Source organism: Lissotriton helveticus, chromosome 11 (assembly GCF_964261635.1).
Source record: "Lissotriton helveticus chromosome 11, aLisHel1.1, whole genome shotgun sequence".
Lineage (NCBI taxonomy): Eukaryota > Metazoa > Chordata > Amphibia > Caudata > Salamandridae > Lissotriton > Lissotriton helveticus.
The window spans coordinates 118,741,890-118,764,126 of record NC_136072.1 but is presented as its reverse complement, the minus strand read 5'-3'; the positions used below and the strand labels follow the sequence as shown (position 1 = coordinate 118,764,126).

General features: G+C 46.3%; 1 long non-coding RNA gene across 1 annotated transcript in view; it reads right to left on the bottom strand.

Moving 5' to 3' along the window:
• Positions 1 to 22,237, bottom strand: part of LOC144791521 (uncharacterized) — a 61,183-nt gene that overhangs the window by 12,043 nt on the left and 26,903 nt on the right. The gene's annotated exons all lie outside the window — the stretch shown is intronic.

Sequence of the window (22,237 nt, the reverse complement as noted above, 5' to 3'; positions counted from 1 at the left end):
TGCTTAATGTACAGGCCCCGTACTAAATTTGTGTTGTTGTAATACCAATAAATAAATAATTAATCAGAATACTGTTCTTGATGCAGTGGTCTTTCTGTTTAGCAAACTATTGCAGGCTAAGCATGATTCAACTGGACCTGGTCAAGAGCATGTGGATTTTTTTTTTATTGCCATTATCTTGGCCATCATCTTTACTGTATTCAAGATCCCAGGATGTATACAAAGCAAAACATACAAGATGATGGACGGAATGTTGCACATTGGCAAAACATTCACCCCCAGTCACAGATCTGAGTTTAATCCATCGTTATTTTGCTCACCACGCCACCCCAGTTCAGACATGGCCATATGCAAATCAGTCTTGACCCTGTGCCTCATGGGAAAAGCCCAGCCCGAACTGCCAAGCCATGTCTTCCCTGGACCAGAACCAAGCATCCTAGGACCGGTTTCTGGCTATCAGCCGTCATCAGCCAGAATAGCTTGACTCCAGTGGCGTAGTGAGCCCAGGGCCCACGTCTGGGCATACCTGGCGCACTTAGGGCGAGAAAGCAAAAGATACACAATTGATGGACAGAATGCAGAAAAAATCAAAACATTCACCCCCAGGCAAGAGATCTGGGTTAAATCCATCATTATTTTGCTCACCATGCATACAAAGTGGCCATTGAATAAGCTACCTTCCATGACCCATCTTTAATGGGTTCTATCTGTGTTTAAAAAAAATTATGTAGAGGGTGACATCCAAGCATTCCCCGTGGGGTAACCTGGCTCCACAATAGAGTTTGAAGCCATATATGACTGTGATGACAACAATGTACAATGAATAGAACTGTGCGCACATGTTCTGATTCACAATAAGACATTGTGGACTGCTGGGATAGTTTTGTGTTTCTGTTGCAACAACTTGGACAATGTCCTTCAGAACAGGAAATGGGTCTGTTAATTGTTTACTCAGGACATTATAAAACAATCTTGAAAGGGGAGACGGCAGATACAAAAACTTTGGGCTGCAGTTGTACAACTTTTACAGGAGAAAGCTATGAGTATTTTGATGAGGGGAAGGAACCTTGATTCAAATGATGATTTCCAAATACACTAATCTACAGTAATATACAGCTTGCCTTTGGCCTACTTTTAGCATACCTACTTCTTTGCAATCCTCAAACAGTGGACAACCTACATTTCACCCCCACCCCGCTTCCTTGCAACTTGTATCGTTTTGTGCAAATATATCTTTTCAGTGTAAATACCCTTTAAATTCCCAGGTGTTTCGTAGGGTTGACATTTGAACTTCTTTCTCAGTTGGTCCCACTAGGGACACCAAGCACCTTGTTCCCTTTTATGTTTTAACCCACCTTGTTTCATGTTTAATTATTGTAAAGTGATCTGCTGTCCTTTTGTTCTGTTTCAAGCTATATCAAAACATAAATAAATGTTTTGAAAAACAAATAAGTATGTGGGTGTACGTTTGTAGGTGTGTGGGTGTACGTTTGTGTGTGTGGGTGGTGCATTTAAGTGGTGTGTGTGTGGGTGTGTTGAATAGAGTGAAGTGTGTGTTCATGTTTGAGTTTTTGAGTGTGAAATGTGTGTGTGTGTGTTTAGATGTGAGGGGGTTATATGTGAAAGCGGTGTGTGCATGTAGGCCAGCGTGTGTGTATAAGTGCACGAGGGTTTGGGTTTTTTGAGTCTATGTTCGAGTTGGTGTATGTGTGAGATTTTCTGAAAGGAAGAGCTGCGGTGATCTCCCCTGATCCTAGTGTTACCGCCTTAGTCTATTTTATGTGTGTTTTATTACTCATTTAAGTGTTGTGTGTACGTATGTTCTGTGGCTGGCACCTAGAAGCTGGGCTTCCTAGCGCTCAAATAAACGAATAAATCAATTCTATAACTCAATGTGTGAGAGTGTGAACCTATGTGGACTGTTCATGACCTTGTCTGACTTTCTCTGTGGCTGAAGTTGAGAGGTTGTGTGTGTATTCAATCGTGTGTGAGAGGAATTTGTGCATGTTCCCTGAATTTGTCATTTATAATGCTCGTATATTTCGCTGCAGAATCTTGGCTGAGCTGCGGCTCAGGTGTTTTTTCTATTTTTTCTCCTTTTCTGCTACAAGAGTCACGCTGACACCACTTCACGCATCGACACGTGCACTGGGCGTGTCGAACTGGACAAACAGTAGCACATTTTTTCTCTGTAGGTTGACGGCACAACTTTCTCACGCTAACAGTGGCATGCATATATTCCTACTAGGCGGTGGAAATATTTCTACGCATGCGCTCACGGGCATGCCGTTTGGAGGCACTCACCTCCTCTGCTTACCAACTGGCCAGTTTCAAACAAACACCACTTTGCATGCGTGTTTGTGTGCGCTCCCGTGTTTAGCTTGCATTCTTTCCTGGTTAGATTGTGTGCTTTAAACCTCGCAGGTAAATAGCACACGTACTGCGCGTCTCTCGCAGACAGGCGCTGCTTTTCTGTAACAAAGGCACTATGTGCGTGTGAGGCGGAAGTTGCTCCCTCGTGCTGGGGGGCTGTCATTTCCTGGGGCGGGGGCAGGATGGCATGACAGGGGTGCTGGCACGCTGATCTCACTCGGGCAGGGGCCAAGGATCCCAAAGGCCGCTTGTTCTCCGTCACTCGATCGGCGTGTGAACTTACCTCGCTCGCAGTCACGGGGCCTAAGAAGGGCTGGGCACCTCTTCCCCGGTGAGGAGTTTGCATTCTCAGTGGGACGTATCTCGGGAGAGTGCTTTATATCTGAACGTATCACCGCTGTTTACCCCTCGTCTGCCCTCCAGAAACTCTGCTTTGTAGCTCTCAGTAGCAGCCCTTGCTTAGCATAGGAACGTACCTACAACGCAGACTCAGCCTTTCACCTTTCGTAGTCGATAAAATGAGTACCATTGAGCATGGTAGCTAAATTCAACCCAAGTGCCAGGATCAGGGGTCTTCAAGCCGGGTGGCGGCCCCCTAGGGGGGCCTCAAGTGATTGGGGGGGGGGGGGGGGGGCAGCAGTGGTACCAGGCTCTGGCCAAAAGAAGCATTATGCTGATAACGGTGCTTTGTTTTCGGCAGGAAAAAATGTGTGGCAAAAAGACGATCTGTATTGGGCCATCACTTTCATCTTTTGTCATTTATATCCTGCCTGGGAGAAGGTGTCAAAAGGGAAGGGTCTCCAAATATTCTTAAATATTCTTTACCCCTCCACCAACCCCCACCAGCCGCCGCTCTTAGCTGCCCTAATTTCTACTAGCCCACTGTGGATATTTTTACGTCAGTTAAGCCTGCGTGACCAGGTTAATATGTTTGGAAATCATGTATTTGATTGCATTTTTAAAACGTAGGAGAACTTAACTGCAATGTTTAAATAAGTCTAGACATATGGAAAAATTGCCAGTTCAATAGAATAATTGTGAAAAATGTTGAAGGGGGCAGTGCTTTTTTTTCCACCTGGGGGGGGGCATGGTATTAAAAAGGTTTGAAGACCACAGACCTAGAGGCTATAGAGTGCAATGGACAATGTGGGGTTCGAAATATACATAACAAAAAGGGCCTTGGGAGCATGGGCAGTTGTTTCTCGTGCCGTGAACGCGCACAAAAATCAGACAACAGTCATTTGGCTGCTTTATTATAATTTCCACCAACTCCATTTGTAACCAATAACGATTTTTTGGTATTTTATTTTATACAAAACAACAACAGGCTGCAAGGTGTTCTTTTACTTTTCTTTTGGGCATATTCTCTGACGCCGGCCTTGGTTTCGGCTACTGTGGGTCACGTGAATGGGCCCACGTGAGAAAACTTCATTGCAGCCAAGAGTTACTGACAGTTCACTGTTTGCTTTGTCTCCCTCGAGCTGTCTCTGTAGCAACACGAACCTCTCTTCCGCACCTGCCTCCATAGCAACATGTACCTCTCACCCGCAACTCTGGCTATCCGTCTCTGTTAGCGCTTAGAGGTCGATGTAAGATGACAGGCGGCACTTTAGAAACACATACCTACCCATCTCTCTCGATACTCCCTATCTGCCTTTCTCTCTACTTTCTCCCTATAAGTCTCTCTGTGTATCTATCAGTCTGTCTATCTGTCTATCTATCTATCTATCTATCTATCTATCTATCTATCTATCTATCTATCTATCTGTCTGCCTATCAATCCATCTATCTATCTATCTATCTATCTATCTATCTATCTATCTATCTGTCTATCTATCTATCTACCTATCGATCTTTCTTTGTACTGTCTATATATCGCTCTACTATCTATATTTCTCTCTGTGTTTCGATCTGCTCATCTATCTATATGCAATCTATCTATCTAGTGGAGAGGTGTGGTGCAGTGGCCAGGGCAGCTGACTTCGGGAGCACAGGGTTCATGGTTTGATCCCCGGCTCCGGTGGCAGCTAAGCTCAGCACCATGTGACTCTGGGCAATAGCTCATTTAATTTCCACTACAGCCCCCATCGCCTTGAGACCCGTAAGGGTGAGTAGTTCGCGGGTGAGCAGTTCGCGCTTCACAAATGTGTATTTATCTAGATATCTATCTGCCTGCTATCTATCTCTATATCTCTCTAATGTCTATATAGCTGTCTGTCTGTCCCATCTATCTATTGCCTATATATCTGTCTGCCCCATCCATCCATCTGGTCATCTATCTATCTATCTACAAGCCATCTATCTATCTATAAGCCCTATATCTATATAACTATCGTATCTTTGTACTGTCTATCTATCGCTCTACTATCGATATTTCTCTCTGTTTCGATCTTCCTATCTATCTATATGCAACCCATCTAGCTAGTCATCTTTCTATCTATCCATCTATCTATCTACAAGCCATCGATGAACAATAGTTACTTACCTGTAATCTGTGGTTCTCCAGTATTGGTGTCTTTCATAGATTCACATGCCTGAATCATTCCCCGTCGTCGGAGTAGGAGTCCCACGGTATATAAAAAAGCAGTAATAAGCCATTTGTACATAGCAAATAACAGTTACAATAAACCAGGAAGTGAAGTAGCCTCAGCTACCAATGAAAAAACTTCCACATTAGTGACCATCCAAGTCATTATGTTGGACCAAACTGCAGCCAATCAGGCCACAGCTCCCACCTAGGTATTCTCCCCAGAGACCCAGGCTGTCAGATTTTTGTAGCACTGGAGTGTACCAGAGTATATACAGGTATATCATAACAGTCTGGGTGAGACTCTGAGGGGAGGTGGGTGGGTGCATGTGAATCTATGAAAGACACCAATACTGGAGAACCACAGATTACAGGTAAGTAACTATTGTTCTTCTCCAGTATTTGGGGTGTCTTTCATAGATTCACATGCCTGAATCCGAGTAGTTAGCAGTAATACAATATCTCGCTCTTATACGCCAAAACATAGTTATCATGCATAAACAGGAAGCAATGCAACATCATAAGAAAGCGTAAAGAGTGGAAAGGAGGTGGGAGAGAACACCAGAGGCTCACCTTACTGAAATAGATTTCGCAGGACTGCTCTCCCCACCGAGGCATCGGTGTCGCTTGAAGAATCCAGACAGTAATGCCTCGTGAATGTGTGCCTGCTGGACCATGTTGCTGCTCTGCAAATATGCGGGAGAGGCACACCAGCAAATAACGCAGTTGAAGAGGAGACTGCTCTTGTAGAATGGGCTCTAGGTAAGGTCTGTAAGGGTTTACCTGCTTGTTGATGGCATAACCCTATCGTGGATGAGACCCACCTGGCGATAGTCTGTTTTGAAACAGCACACCCTTGTCTTGGTCTGCCATATGCCACAAATAGCTGATCCGTCTTCCTGATGGCAGCTGTTCTTGAAAGATAAAATTTAAGGCATCTCTTAATGTCTAATGTGTGTAAAGTCCGCTCAGCTGGTGACTGCGGATTGGGAAAAAATGTCTTAAGTATCACAGGCTCATTGAGATGAAAATCCGATGGTACTTTGGGCATGTACTTCGGGTTGGTGCGTAGTATCACAGAGTCAGGTGTGAATTGCAAGAATGGTGGCTTAATGGTGAATGCTTGCATGTCACTCACTCGTCTGGCTGATGTTAGTGCCAGCAGCAATGCAACCTTCCAAGTGATGAACTTGAGATCGACCTTATGAATAGGTTCAAAGGGATGGCGAAGAAGCTGTGCTAGGACTATATTTAAATGCCAAGATGGAGGTTGCCGGCGTACAGGTGGAAACATACGAAATAAGCCTTTAAAGAATTGTTGTATTATCCTTGAGGAGTATAGAGAAGTCTTACCGTCCTGACGGTATCGTGATATGGCGGCCAAGAACACTTTAAGTGTTGAGTGCGCCAAACCTGATTTAGCGAGCTGCAAAAAGAAGGGTAATATCGCTTCTGGCTTCGCAGTCATTGGATGCAAATTCATAGTTTGGCACCAAACACAGAAACGTTTCCACTTTAGTTTGTAAGTTTTGTTTGTGGAAGGCGCCCTAGCATTGGCCAGGACTTCCTGACAGTCTTGTGGAATGTTCAAGTGCGCAAACTCGTGGTGTTGAGGAGCCAAGCCGATAATTTCAGAGATTGAGGGTCTGGATGAAACACCTTGCCTTCTTGGATTGTTAGAAGGTGTGGAATTCTGGGCAGTTGGATTGGCTCGCATTCTGATAGAAGGAGAAGCTGCGTGAACCAATATTGTCGTGGCCACCGTGGAGCAATCAGGATAATTCGACACGGTTGCTTTCTCATTTTCTTGATGACTTTGGGTATGAGTGGAATTGGCGGGAAGGCGTAGGCAAAGATCCGTTCCCAATTGAGTGAGAGAGCGTCCCCGCAAGAGTCCCTGTGGGGAATCCAGCTCGCAAAGTGAGTACATTTCTTGTTCTGAGAAGTTGCAAACAGGTCCAGATCGGGGAGACCCCATCTCTGGAAGATCCGATCCAGCGCCGGCTGATGCAGTTCCCATTCGTGAGTGCTGTTCTTGGATCTGCTCAGCGAATCTGCCAATACATTGGCTACTCCCGGAACATGCACCGCTGACAAGTTGATGTCGTGATCCAGAGCCCAAGTCCAGATCTCTTGAGCCTGTTGAGACAACCGGGCTGATCTTGTGCCCCCCTGCTTGTTCAGGTAATGCATGCTCGTTGTGTTGTCTGTTCGAATCAACACTGTGGAGCCTTGTAGGATTGCCAGAAAGGATTTTAGGGCGAGGAAAATGGCTCGTAACTCCAGCAGATTGATGTGCCATTTCTTCTGTTGAGCGTCCCATTTGCCGCTGATCGTCATCCCTTGAAGGTGAGCGCCCCAACCTTCTAGGGAGGCATCCGTGGTCAAGATGAATCTTGGGACCTCTGCGAGGAAGGCACAGCCGATTTGTAGGTTGCGTGCCTGACTCCACCACAGGATTGTGTCCTTCATTCGAGGCGTCAGTGTAATGAGATCCTCGAAGGACCCCGATACCTGCACCCATTGGTGACTGAGTTCCTCTTGTAATGGTCTCATCCTCAGACGACAGTTTGGAGTGAGAGGGATGCACGAAGAGATCATCCCTAGGAAAGATTTGAATCTCCGGACAGAAACGTACTCTTTTCTGAGGAGTGTGGTTGCCATCGTCCTGATCTTTTGCTGCCTTTCATTTGAAATGAAGACCTGGGCGAGCTTGGAATCCAGTGTTGCTCCTAAGAAGGACTTTCTTTGAGATGGAATTAGATCTGACTTCTCGAAGTTCACTGAAAACCCCAGGCTTTGAAAGAGGCAAAGGCATTTTTGGACATGGTCGTTTGCTGTGGCGTAGGAATTGGCCTTGATAAGGCAATCGTCCAGATAAGGGTATATTTGAATTCCCTGCAATCGTAGGTGCGCCGCTACGGGTGCTAGCATTTTCGTGAATACTCTCGGGGCTGAACGTAGCCCAAAGGGAAGCACCTTGAATTGGAAATCCCTGCCAGCCACTCTGAACCTTAGGAACTTCCTGTGTCTGGGGAAGATAGGGACGTGGAAGTAGGCATCCTGAAGGTCGAGTGTTGCCAAGTGGTCCCCTTCTGCCAAAAACTGTAGGATCTCCTGGAGTGTTAACATTCTGAACGTTAATTTTTTGATGAATTTGTTCAGGGCACGCAAATCGAGGATTGGGCGCCATTCCCCTGATTTTTTGCGTATCAAGAAAAAACGAGAGTAGAAACCTGTCCCTCTCTGGTGTCGAGGTACTCTCTCGATTGCCCCTTTTCGAATCATGGAATTGATTTGGATGAAGAGTTCCTTGAGATGTGCTGGGGGCGGCCCTTTTGGAGGAGAATTTGGAGGGGTTTTTACAAATTCTAAAATGTGTCCCTTGGATACCACATCCAGCACCCATTTGTCTGTAGTAATCTTGGACCATTTTGAGTAATGTTGGGATATTCTTCCTCCAATTTGTTTTTGGCGGGGACACTTTGGCGGCAGGAAGTGAACTTCACTTCTTGTTGGTGTTATCTCTTCCACGATATGTTGGTTTTCCTCGGGGCTGTGTGTAAGAGTTACGTCTTTGGCCATAAGGCTGTTGCTTGTATGGCTGGTACCTCTGTGTGTTTTGAGAAGTGGTGTAGTTACGCTGTTGGTAATATCCTCCCCTATTGGAGAAATTTCCCCTTCCTCTTGCGCCACGAAAGGAAGATTTACGAAACTGCAGAGTGCCCAAAGATCGTGCAGTTTCAGTATCCTTTTTGATGGCCTGCAAAGCTTCATCCACGTGCGAGCCGAATAGGAACTCGCCATCATAAGGCATATTTAAGACCTTGGACTGTACTTCATGTCTAAAAGATGTAGATTTCAACCATCCCTCTCTCCGAAGGACTGCGGCTCCTGCCAATTGTCTGAAGCCTGTAGCTGCTACATCCACTGCGGCGTCAATGATCTCTGACGACGCACACTCCCCTTCTTGTAGAATTTTGATCGCCTCAGACCGGTCCGGTTCAGGCAGTTTCTTAATATAAGGCGAAATGTCAGACCACATTTGCCTATCGTATCGGCCAAGAATCGCCATAGAATTAGCAACCCTGACTGTGGTTGCTGCAATTGTGGAGACTTTTTTGCCAATGGTATCGAGTCGTCTTCCGTCTCTATCTGTAGGCGTGGAGATTTGAGATGATGGGTTTTTCGCCCTTTTTTGAGCTGCTTGTGCAATGACTGAGTCTGTCTTGGCCTGTCCAATCAGGCAAGCCGGTGAAGAAGCAGGCGCTCTGTATTTTTTATCCACTCGTGGCAAAACTGGAGGTAAAGAGTTTGGAGTGGCCATGATCTTCAGACCTTCTTTCCAAATAAACTCTATGATCGGTATCGACCAGCTCTGTCTTTGGGAGAGATTCTTGAAATCATACAGGAAACAATCATCCTGTTTTGTCTCCATAGTAATGAGAAATCGTTTGGTAGCGTTATCCATAATTCTATGGAAATTTGCAATATCCACCGGTGGTGATTCAGCCTTCGGCTGTTCATCTGGAGCAGGGGAGTCAGCCTGATAATCTTCATACTCCGACGAATCAGAGTCATCCAATTCTCCTTCTTCATGAGCCTCCTCTTCAGAGTTGTCGTCCACCGGTTGAGTAGATGGTACCGGCATGGATGGGGCATGTACCGATTCTTCCCTGTTAGGAGGGACTGAATGCGGAGTACCTGTAGGTGGGGGGGAAGTGATGTGTGATTCGCCCGATTCCGAGGGCGGAAATCGTTGATAATAATCATCCAACATGGACATCAAATTTCTAAATAATTCCATGGGCATTTGTGTCCCTGACGGGGGTGCAGGATCCAACCCTGTGTGTTGCGTCACCTGCTCCTCTTCCTCTTGTTCCTTAACGTGTATGAGCAGGTCAGATGGACTTGTAGCCGCCGGAAACAAGTCTCCACCAGAGTCCTCATCGGAATCCAAAAGCCTGTCTGGCATCGTGAGTGGTGACATACATGCAGACTGTGATGGGCGTTGTAAAATCGCCGCAGTGGTGGCTGGAGAAGGCAACGATATGGTGCTGCTCTTTGCAGACCATACTTGAAGATCTGTGCAAGTTGACAGTTTTGGCGTCATTGGATTCCCTTGGGCCACCGAGAAGTCCTGTGGCATTGACTTTGGTGTAAGGGACGAACTCGCCGTCGTCGACGACTGTGGCTGGAGAGGTCTCGTCGACGATCCATTTTTCGATGTCGACGACGTCGTCGTCGACGGAACAACTTTCGTCGTCGACGGAACAATTTTCTTCGTCGACGGGGCCGTCGACGGGGCCGTCGACGGGGCCGTCGACGGCGTTATCTTCTTCGTCGACGAGGCCGTCGTCGACGACGATTTCGTCGACGGGGCCGTCGACGGTGTCTTCTTCGTCGACGGTTGGATCGTCGACGGAGTCTTCCTCGTCGACGATGAGTCCGTCGACGGGTGCTTCGGCGACGGTGAAGCCGTCGACGGCAAGGCTTTCTTCGTCGACGGTAGTGTCGTCGTCGACGGGATGGGATTTTTCGACGCTGAGGAGGGCTTTGTCGACGGAGGCTCGTCGACGGTAGGTGAAATTTTCTTCGTCGACGAGATGGGACGAACTTGAGCATGCACATAAGTAGGTGAGGACACCGAGGACACCACCAAAGAGGGTTTTGGTGAGGAGTAGGTCACAGTAGAAGTCACTGTAGTGGCAGTCTGACAGGAAACCGGCAGAGAAGGTGCTGCCTTGGTTGTAGGCCTCTGAGGTGACAATAAAGGCACAGTCTTTTTAATGACAGGCTGTTTGACAGATTTTTGACAGGCTTTCTTCACTTTAGAAGTGGAAGGTTCCTCAGCAGCGTGCTGGGCCTGTTTCGCCACCTTAGCCTTAGGGGTAGTAACTGTACCCTCAGCTATTCTCTTCCTAGATCCCATAGAAGACATAGAGGCCAAACTTCCTACCTCAGAGAGTGGCAAGTCCTTGTCCTTATTCCGTTGTATCCATAGTAGGAGGCGACCCTCTCTGTCCCTGAGGGTTTTAGTTGGAAAAGTGCGACAAATCTTGCATTCCTTAGCCTGATGGTCTGGATACAAGCAGTAAATGCAGAGAGAATGAGGGTCTTCCTTGAAGAGCCTTGCCTTGCCACAAGAGTCACAAGCCCTGAACAGGGACTTAGATGTGGACATGTTGGAAAGAAGAAACTTTCAAAATTTCAAAGTAGTAGAAGAAAAACTGAGCAGAGCTCAGAGAGACTCCCTATCACACGACGTGCGGTAAAAAATCTGACAGCCTGGGTCTCTGGGGAGAATACCTAGGTGGGAGCTGTGGCCTGATTGGCTGCAGTTTGGTCCAACATAATGACTTGGATGGTCACTAATGTGGAAGTTTTTTCATTGGTAGCTGAGGCTACTTCACTTCCTGGTTTATTGTAACTGTTATTTGCTATGTACAAATGGCTTATTACTGCTTTTTTATATACCGTGGGACTCCTACTCCGACGACGGGGAATGATTCAGGCATGTGAATCTATGAAAGACACCCCAAATACTGGAGAACTATCAATCTACACGCCATCTATCTATCTACAAGCCATCTATCTTTCTATCTATCTACAAGCCATCTATCTTTCTATCTGTCTATCTACAAGCCATCTATCTTTCTATCTGTCTATCTACAAGCCATCTATCTTTCTATCTGTCTCTCTATCTATGTATCTATCTACAAGCCATCTATCTTTCTATCTGTCTATCTACAAGCCATCTATCTTTCTATCTGTCTCTCTATGTATCTATCTATCTACAAGCCATCTATCTTTCTATCTGTCTATCTGTCTATCTATCTACAAGCTATCTATCTGTCTATCGACAAGCCATCTATCTATATATCTGTCTATCTACAAGCCATCTATCTATATATCTGTCTATCTACAAGCCATCTATCTATATATCTGTCTATCTACAAGCCATCTATCTATCTATCTACAAGCCATCTATCTTTCTATCTGTCTATCTACAAGCCATCTATCTTTCTATCTGTCTCTCTATGTATCTATCTATCTACAAGCCATCTATCTTTCTATCTGTCTATCTATCTATCTATCTACAAGCTATCTATCTGTCTATCGACAAGCCATCTATCTATATATCTGTCTATCTACAAGCCATCTATCTATATATCTGTCTATCTACAAGCCATCTATCTATATATCTGTCTATCTACAAGCCATCTATCTATCTATCTATCTATCTGCAAGCCATCTATCTATCGATCTATCTACAAGCCATCTATCTATCTATCTACAAGCCATCTATCTATCTATCTATCTATCTACAAGCCATCTATCTATCTATCTATCCATGTATTCTCTTTCTATAATACCTTCCCTCCTTCCCTCTCACCCCGTCTCTTTCTTGGGGCCCTGCCTCCTCCACCCCCCGCAGCTGGTCAGCTAGACGGGCGCTGGGGCCGAGTGATATACAGAGGACACGTTGGTGCAGTTGGCACCCCCTTCCTTCCCGTGATCTCAGCTCTAACGCGAAACATAAGGGCGCCCCCTCCCCCTCCTTGGCAGGCTGCAGAGGTGTTCTGGACAGGGCTGGAGGAGGGCAGGTGCAGGACAAGTTACGTGCACCTGCTTCATGTCAAGTGTTCTTTGTGCTTCTGCCTCAATGGCAAAGAGGCTTAGCCGGTACCAGCCTGGCAGGCTATTAAGGTCCAGTAATAAATGTCTCCTTACCCCTCTGAGAGTCCGCACCACCAATAATGGCGGGAAATCTTTTTCCTTCTTGGCGCCCACTCTCTGGAACAAATTGCCACTTCACCTAGGCACTGCAACCGATCACAACTGCTTCCTTAGGGAGCTAAAAAACATGGCTGTTTGACCATTAAAAACCAGCAAGATCTTCTCTCGAGTCGGAAAATCAGAGTCGTCCACCAGCACCATGAGACCTTTTTGATGATATGTGCGCTAAATAAATAATCTTGATTTGATTTGATTTGAATGTTCCACGTTATTGTCAAGTACCAGAAACTGGCAGCATTATTGACACTGTAGGCCTATTCTATCAGCATAGGGCTTTGGTTACCTATACATGGAGCTATAATGTCCATTCATTGATGGGGGTCCTTGCAGTGAATAGCGCAAATCAGGGCTTTAAGTGGGGTGAAAAAACTGGTGCGGTGAAGGTGGGAGGCGTCTCAAGGGGGCGTGGCCGATGTAATTAAGGGCGTGGCTTAAAAACTCAAAAGCTAAAGTTCTGTGCTTAGCATAGTGTGCAGCACGACTGATAGCTTGCTGTTTCTGTCAGTGTTTCCAGCTATATAATGCAAAAAGTAGCATTATGTGCCTACTACAAGCCAGGACTATTTGGCTTTGCCAATGGTTGTTAGTTGCATATGATAAATAAGCAATAACTACGGCTTCGTTGTATACAGCATTACATCAGAGGCAGTGAAGAGTGGCACTGCCCCCACTCCCCCACCCCCACCCCCCAGGGAGAGGGGAAAAATGGGGTGCCCGATAGGGACCTTTCTCGGCAGGTGCTTTTTAGAACTGCCGGTCCTAAGCACCGGCAGGACCAGGCCCACTTAAAGCCGTGGTGCAAACCTTAAAATCACAGATATTCTCCGCTCAGAGAGTGATAAAATGCAAATGTCAGAAACATATAATAGGCTTTTGACCTGTACCTCGGAATGCTTTACATTTTCAACCCGTGCATTGCGTAGACTAAAGGAGCGAGTTTAGGATGTGAAACTGAACAGTTGTAGTTTACCTTCTACAGGAGAGGGGTTGACAGGCCACATTTATTGTAGACACAGAAGTTTCCACAAACATTAGTTTATGGGGCTGGAGTGGGACTCCCTCTGTGGTGTCTTTATCCTGCACTTCTTATTATATGTAATGTTCTGTTGTGTTATTCGCATTTGTATAGCGCTGCCACCTTTGTTATGGCGTCGAAGCGCATTCGCCCTTTGGGTATGGTAAACCCATAATTCGATCAGGGGAGCCATCATTTGCCAGCTGCGGAGATGTTTTCTTCCTTTCGTGTTCTTTAAATCAGTGGCCAGGTATAAAATGCGTATGCTCCTGAAGTCCTCTGGGCCAATACGGGCCATTTATAGCGCGCAGAGGTGCTATAAAGATATCTAAGCGCATCTGCTGACAGCGGTACGAATCAACTAACCCAGCGCAGGGAGGTTTGGAAGCACCCCTCCCCCTATATAGAATAGAATAATATATACTCCCATTTGACCCCTCCCCACTCTGTTTAGTACTTGTGATGGAGCGCTGATAACACCAGCCCTGACGGTGCCCCGGGGGTACGTGTGAAAGAATGCCCCCCTGCATTCCGGCGGTGCCCCCCACCCTCCTCATCCTCCACAGGACCGCCGATGAGGGGGCACAGTGACCCCTAATGAGGCAGCCGGGACCCACAGACGAGCAGTGCGCCGGGCCTGTGCCGCTGGCTGCTGTGATGGAATGGAATGCGCGAGCAGCTGGCAGAGGGGGAGACACTTGTCGGGGGGCAGCCATGCGTGTGACCGAGTATATTTAACAGCACATTTCTCACGGGCACCCCTGAAAGTGCGCGCACGGGCGGGTCTATCAGGTGCTAAAAAGACTCCCTTTGGCCTTCTCTGTTTTTACTCGCAAAGCGCCTCTAGATGTTTCCAGGCGCTAGGATATCAATTTTTAAATGTTAATATTAAAATGTCATCACATTTCCCTCCAAGGGAGTGCACATGGCAACGTTTTAACGTGCCTGGGATGCAAGTAGCTCTGTTCGACGCCAGAAAAATCCCGCATAATTTTGAGGTTAATATATCATTTGCTTTGCCTGCTCCTGTTTCCAGATCGCACGTGTCTAAAATGGGCATATCCAGAAAAGAGTGTTTTGCAGAACTGTTTATAGGATTGTTTTGGGATGTCCCTCCTGCCCCATGTATCTGTGGCGCCTCGGACCAATCAGGGATCATTTTACATTTCAATTGATAAATGTTTACAGTTTATGACTTTTGTCGAATATATTTTGTGCTACTTGGAACTAGCTCTGAGAAACAGCATTTACTTTATAGAGGAGATTTTTATTGCAGCAGAAGCATTTCAAACACTGGGCAGTACAATAAACTTCTTTTTACAAATAAAAAAAAGGGTGTGGGAGGGAAGGCCCAGGCAGGTTTCTGGGACAGTACAAGGTAGCAGTCAGCTGTTTGTTATTTGGCACCAAAAAACGTACAATTTTAGGGACAGGGAAGTCAAGTAATGTTTCAATTTTGTTTCACAGGATCTGTGATTAAGACTCTAACTCCCTGGGTGACCTAGTATCAGGAAGGAGTTTCTAAGCGCTTCTTTTTGTTAATTTACGATGCAATATACAGAATTACTGCCCTGATATTCATGTCACCCGAATGTTACGAATTTAACAGAAAAAAATTTCTATTGTCATAGTTTTACATTTAAAGTGCACTTCGGGTTTTTAAAACACTGTCTTCTAAAAGTGCAATCATCATTTCTAGTGCTGGCTCAGGACATTTTTTATTCGTGAAAAGTTGAATACCAGCCAGGAGGGTTTCACAAACATAAATGTTAAATTCTAGTAAATGCTACTTTGCTCTCTGTTTTTGCACTAACTCAGCCCAGAAATGTAAAAACTAAAATGTTTTTTCCAGTCACATTTTCTTTTTGAAATCATACCCTACTCCAAAAATGAACTCTTTGGGGCACACACAGTGTGCTGTACACCTCCAAGGAAGTCTCGCTTACATCTTTATGGTGTCACACTTTCATCCCTATTTAATATTTTTTAATAGTGTGGGGCACCAGGTTGCTGTAGGAAATGATACTGATGCAGATACTGACCAGCAACATCCTTCAAAGTAGACAGTTTGATCACGTTTTTAAATGACATTATTTTGTGTTATTATTAAGCATGTATTGTTCGAAGGAACACTTCATGGTAATGTGTGCATTGGTTTTTGTGCAGCTATGTGTGTGTGTGGGTGACTGTTCTTTTGTGATCTGGGGGCGTATTTGTTCTTTTTAGGTATTTTTGTGCGGGGGGTGACTGTGCTCTTTTGTGAGGGGGGAGTTTGTTCTTTTTGTTCTTTTTCTGTATTTGTGTGTGTGGGGATGACTGTTTTTTGTGATCTGTGGGGGAGTGGTTGTGTTGTTTTTATGTATTTGTGTTGGGGGGTGATTGTGTTCTTTAGTGGTCTGCGGGGGGGCGTGTTAGTTCTTTTTCGATGTGTGTGTGGGGGTGTGAATTTTTTGTGATCTGTGGGTTGTGTTGTTTTATTTATTTATTTGTGCGTGCGTGTGTCAGATCGTGCGTACGTTGCAGTATCATAGCAACGAGGACATATACTATAGCTTTTAAAAGTCCCTCATTAGAAACAAGGGACCAGTCGTCTAATCCTGGCTACCTCTTAAACTACATTGTGTGATCCTGTGAAAATCCCATAAAAACCCTGGGCCCCAATGCACTCAACTACCGAAATTGGGGACCCCGAGCGACCCCTTTTAACAACCCCATGTTGCTACATAGCGTTTCAGAGCCCTGTTTGCTAATCTGTGTTACCTTCAGCAATTGTGGACCAGTGCATTACTGCCTGGGGTCAGGTGTGGTTTAAAGTGGCATGTCGCCAGACAGCGCCCCCTATCTTCCGGATCGCCGGCAGGAGAACGATGCCACACTTTTCTCGAGGGTGCACAGCTGCGGGCAACTTTTTTTAAGGGTGGTTTGAAAAATGCTGTCCCAGCATTTGAGACTGCAGCGCTGTGAAGCTCGTGTTTCTAGGAGCACTTTGGGAGGGGTGGAGAGCATGGCGCCTGGAAGAGGCGAGTGTTTCTACGCTCAGCAGATGCTGGCTGAGGTAAAGGTTTCAGGTGGCAGGTAGAGGGTGCCAAGGCCCCCGCTCTGGGGCATGTTGGGCCGGCGGCAGGTGCAGCACACGGGTGCGGCGCTGATGGAATTACACCGATTTACCGCAGTGGCCAGAATACCGCGATCAAGATGTCGTATTACATCGAGTAACCGCAGTGGCCAGAATACCGCGGCTCAAGATGTCGTATTACATCGATTTACCGCAGTGGCCAGAATACCGCTATCAAGATGTCGTATTACATCGATTTACAGCAGTAACCAGAATACGGTGGATCAAGATGACGCATTACACCGATTTACATCACTGACCAGAATACGGTGGATCAAGATCTCGTATTACATCGATTTACCGCAGTAACCAGAATACCGTGGATCAAGATGTCGTATTACATCAATTTACCGCAGTGACCAGAATACCGTGATCAAGATGTCGTATTACATCAATTTACCGCAGTGGCCAGAATACCCTGGCTCAAGATGTCGTATTACACCGATTTACAGCAGTGACCAGAATACCGCGGCTCAAGATGACGTATTACATCGATTTCCCGACATAGCGAAAGTGGGCAGACGCGCCTGGCAGACACCTTGCCAGGGCCTGTCTGGGCATTAACGCCGCGTGACTTTATCCTGCGCCAGCCAGTGCCAGTAAAACTCCGTCCTTTCCACCCGCGCCCCCTTCTTGCGTTTATTGGGGGCACTTCTCGGGCGAGGGTGACACTGAAGCTGCAGGTTTGCCCCGCCTGAAAGTAGGGCGGGACAGATGGCCGCAGCGTCGTTAACAAACAAAGTTAGGCCGGGCAAGTGAGGCTTGAAATTGGGGAAGGGGGTGGAGAACAAAGGGGGCAGCTATTGGGAGAGCCCCCTCCCGCCCCAGTCTGCCCCGGCTGAGAGCACTTTCTGAGGGGACAGCCCCCCTCCACAGCTCCTGCATGGGGCTAGATAATAAATTACTGGCCCTTACCCCCCCCCACACACACACACTCCCCTCCCCCACCAAGGGAGCGAGAAAGAGGGCTGTGAAAAGTTGTTTTTTTAACTCTCTAATTTACTTTTTTTGCAGGCGCATCATTTATTTATTTATTGGGGGGGGGGGGGCGGTGAGCTTGAAGTCTACCCACATCGAAGTCGCACGAGCTTAACAGGCTCGTCATATTTTTATGAGAGAGGACGTTTCTGAATCTCATAAAAGTTCATAACTGTTCGCGACTTAGTCCCACAGGGTGGTAGAAAAGATGTCGGCTGTGTCCTATCAGACAACGCGCATCCGTGCGTTTCTTTTAACTTTTCCATAGCCTGGAGGGTCGAACGAGTAAACTGTGGATTGCCGCAAAGCAGGGTTTTCCACATGTGCAGAACAGCGGTTAGCATAGTTTCAGAACACACGGCTTCGTCATAAACGACCTTTTCTTAAAATGTATATTTGGGGGGAAATGTATTTTCCTGCAAAGGGCGTTCGTTTAGTTCTTCTTAAAATGCTAATTATTCGGTATAGAAAGGAATGAAAGAAGATATTAAAATCGTTCACTATATTATCGGGAACAAACTAAGACATGTTCGAGTTCACTGAATAATTGCAATACCGTCAAATATTTTTAAGCACGGCATTTTACAGCCTTATTAAAAGTGGAAAAGGCAACGTCGGGTTACCTGTGCTGAGGGCGATCTTAAGTCAAAAGTAAACTTCCAAACAGGGGGCTTGGCTGGCAAACACAGTGTAGGTGAATCCGCCCTCTTGTTCGGAGTGCTGGGTATCCCAAGAGGTGCCCGATGGCTGGCACAGCCACGATCAGTTTTTTTTAATATTTTTTTTATTTTAGGACCTGGGCTCTTTAAAAGACCCCGAATGGATTAAAAAGCAACTAGCGGTTCGACTAAAACAACGGTGGCGAGGAGCTTTTTGGAGGGCCGGTGGTAGACATTGAGGGGCAGATTTACAAGCCCCTTGCGCCATTTCTACGTCACTTTTAACATAGTTAAAAGTGACGTAAAAATGTCGCAAGGGGCTTGTAAATCTGCCCCCGAGTGCGAACGTGGCGGAGATAATAGCGGTATTTTAATCCTGCGGTGTCATTTCTACGACAATCTGGTGGTGGTATTTTAACACTGAGTATAATGTCTGCCACCAGGTGTCGGTATTTTAACCCTGCGGTATCATTCCTACCACTAAATGGTGGTGGTATTTTAACACTAAAGGCTCATTTCTACCACCGTCGGTTAGCGGTATTTTAACCTGCGACATCATTTCTACCACTTTCGGGTGGCGGTATTTTAACACTGAGGAAAGATTTCGACCACCAGGTGGCGGCATTTTAACACAGGGGTATAATTTCAACCACAGCCCATAGAGGTAGTTTATCAATGTAATATAATGTCCCCCTCTGTGTGTCTGGCGGTATTATAACGCTGCGTTATGAGTTGTACCACGTCGCTGGAGGTAATTTAACACTGTACTATAATGTTCACAGCTGTCTGCTGGCGGTATTATTACACTGAGGTATAAGTTCTACCACGGTGAATGGAGGTATGTTAACACTTTAATATAATGTCCACAGCTGTCTGCTGGCGGTATTATTACACTGAGGTATAAGTTCTACCGGGGTAGGTGGAGGTATTTTAACACGTTAATATAATGCCAACCTGTCTGGCTGTATTATAACACTGGGTATAATTTCCAGCGTCTCGAAGCAGCCTTGTTATAACACCGCGCTGTACGCGCGCCTGTGGGTGGCCGAGTTACAGCGCCGCGGTACAGCGCGCCCGCCCGGGTGGCGGAGTTTACAGCCCGCACCTGCAGGCTCTTGGAGGAAGGGAGACGCTCAGCTCCCCCCAGGCCCTCCGAGGGAGCGACCGCTGCCCTCCGACTGACACGCTTCATATAGCCTGCCATAAACACCCCGGCCTGCCCGGGTCGCGCCTCGCCGGGGCGCGGGAAGGTGTTGATGGCTGAGCGCGGCTCTGTCACAATCTTGGCGTGACCCGTGCTTTTTATGTGGCCTGTAGCGAGTGCCGACACGAACCGCGGCAAATTAACACCTAGGCTCGCAAACACAACGCCATTAGGGCCGCCACACTGGGACCCATCAAATTAACACCCGTTTTAAAACAGAGAGAAGGAATTCCTGAGTGTCGCGCATTCCCGAAACTTAGTGGATGTTAGGACAAAAAAAGGGCTCGAAAACACAAAGTTCAAATGTATACTAGCGGGGCTATTAATAACGCACCAAACAAGCCGCCTCCAGGCGCTACAATGGCAAGTGTTCTGGTTAGAGGACCAGGCGAATGTTATGGACCTTGTAAGGATAAGAGGTTGTTTTGCCCATCTGGAATTCAACCTGTCCCCGTAGATCTGGGGGAACCTCCGCCAATTACAGGGCCCTACCACTCAATAATGGCCCTGTACGTCACACAGGGTTATTCTCAACAGCAACAGTTTAAAGCTGGGGTGCGCGCTGCACACTTGACAGTGCGGGGGGGGGGGGGCAGACTCGTGGAGAATGAAGACGCAGCTGCAACACTACTGCACAGCAGCATGTAAATTCGTTTTTCATGTAATTAAATTGCACCAGGCACCTGCAGGGTATGCGCATTTACATTTGAATACATTTGAAACTAAAGGAATTCGCCCAAAATCACACGGATTCTTGGTCAAGTGCGTAGCTGTGATTAGCACACATCTCCAATTTGAAAGTTAGAAGGTAAACCACCAGGCCACGTTTCCGGGTTTTGGTGGAGTGTGCGTATGTGACTGAAGAGTCAGCAGTAGTGCCCGGAGGGAACACCATTTGTAAGCACCCCCCCCCTCACACACACACACACATACACACGCGTGAGTGTCACGCACGAGCTAAGCAACGCACACAGGATTTGAATACGTTGCCTACAAAGTGCCTAATGTCCAAAATAAATTGTAAAGAAACACTTGCTATCCGGTGACACTGGCTATTGAGAAACACACAGGCGCATGTACCACGTTTTTCATATTTATCAGGAATTCAAGATTACAAATCCACTGAAATGCCGTATAGCGCCGACCACATGGATTGAAAGCGCTTTAGAAACAGTGCTGGCCTTGTAAACAAACAATAAATGCTTCAACACTTTTATATGTAACAACACAATGGGGGAGGGGGGGGGGTGTTGACTGGATTGTCAGCAATGGGAACCAGAGGCCCGTGTTTTGGTCACAGCTTCTCCGCATACACTAACGGTGTGATCCTGGGCGTATGCTGCCCGCCTAGTGCCCCAGTTGTTTATTTACTTAAAAAAATGGTACTTTCTGAAAACAATGTCCCTCCCTTTCGTACCGCAAGAGATGCAATCGTGACATTTACAGCCATTGTACCTGATTTTGTCCCATTTCTTATAAAATTTTTAGATGGGTTTAACCCAAGCATAAGAAGCTCGTTCAAAATAAAAAGAACCGTACAACTAGGGAAGGTATGACACTGCCTGCCAGGAGAGGGCGGAGCCTGGTAGGGGATGGGTGGAGCGTATAGCTAGCAGGTGGGGAGGGGGGCTTGCACCAGAGACATGCCTGGTGCAAACTCTACAAGCAGAAGTGACATTACACTTTTCTGGTTTCATATTCTCGCAGGGCGGAAGAACTTGCAGGGCTACATTGTAATCCGGACACCTTTCTTGAGCAGGTTGGTGAGTGGTTGTGGGTCGGAGTACTGACATACTCAGGCATGTGTGTGTAAGTGCTTGTTTGTGTGTGTGTGAGTGTCTGTGTGTGTGTTCAGTGTCTTAAGAAAGAGAACCTTCCTAAACGTGTTTCATGTCAATGCAACAGATAGCTGAGATGCTTTTTCAGGGTTCTCCAAAGTCGGTCCTGGAGGGCCGAATCCATGCCAGATTTTCAGTATACCTCCATTTACATAAATGTAGTTATCTTATAAGTCTGGCATGGATTCGGCCCTCCAGGACAGACTTTGGAAAACCCTGCTTTAGATGTTTTCTTCTCTTCTGATACATTCTCAATGGTTCTAATCAAATATGTCTCAGATCACACACTGCACAGAAACGTTTTTGAAACAGTCCAAGGTGTGACCTCTCTGTGCTCAGCCCTGTGTTAGATAAGGCCTGCAGAGAAGTCTTAAGGGGTAGCCAACGTGTCCAATCCTCTTCTAAGCCCCCCCCCCCACCCCACCCTAGATGTTGAACATTCTGTCTACTTGGCCTCTGCATGCTTTATTTATTTCTCTAAATGTATTTATGACCTGTCTTTGGAAGGAGAAAGAAAGGAAGAAAGAAAGAAAGAAAGAAAGGAAGGAAGAAAGAAAGAAAGGAAGGAAGAAAGAAAGAAAGAAAGAAAGAAAGAAAGAAAGAAAGAAAGAAAGAAAGAAAGAAAGAAAGAAAGAAAGAAAGAAAGAAAGAAAGAAACTAAAATGAATCAACCTTTCTCTGGCTTTCTCTGTATCTCTGTACCCAGAAGCATCGAAAGGATTTTTGAA